Source organism: Pagrus pagrus, assembly GCF_965226575.1.
Source record: "Pagrus pagrus genome assembly, chromosome: 8".
Lineage (NCBI taxonomy): Eukaryota > Metazoa > Chordata > Actinopteri > Spariformes > Sparidae > Pagrus > Pagrus pagrus.
In genome coordinates this window covers 26,479,923-26,480,594 of record NC_140192.1, presented here as the reverse complement: position 1 = coordinate 26,480,594, position 672 = coordinate 26,479,923, and positions in this window count along the sequence as shown.

Here is a 672-nt window from a genome sequence, read left to right as displayed (position 1 = left end):
TTCACTGTTTTCTGCGGGCTGAGGGAGGGAAGAGCGTATAGGAGAGGCTTTACCCGGCGGCCCCGATTGGACTGGAGCACTTTCCGCTCCTCCCACTCTCTCCTGCTCAGCCTCCAGCACACACACACACACACACGCACACATACATACAGCCTGAGCGCACTCTGCCGCTACAGTAGCTACACAGACGCAGCAAAGTTTTAATGTCACCTTCCACAATTATTCAGCTTCATGCAGTCGAGGCTATTTTCATGCAAAGTCCGTCTTTAATCCTGAAATCTCACATTCTGCCTGGTGGGAAGAGATTATTTATTCCTCTTGGTGCCATTCCAGGTTTATTTGTTTTAAATCTGCACACAGAAACATGTGGCAGCATTGAAGCTGCAACAATTGATCAAATAATCCATTTTATTTATTTTTATTGAACCCTTATTTAACCAGGAAGTCCCTTGAGATTAAAATGTATTTTTAGGTGGAGACCTGGCCAAGATAGCACACCACTACAGAGGTACAGAAATCAGTTCAGTTGTCAACTGTTATATCAATCACTGATCGCCCTTTTGAAAATTCTCTCATTCCAACTTCATAAATGTTAATATTTTCAGGTTTCTTTCCTCCTCAGTCACAGTAAACTGAATGTCTATATATCATTTTCAAGACAACTAATTGATT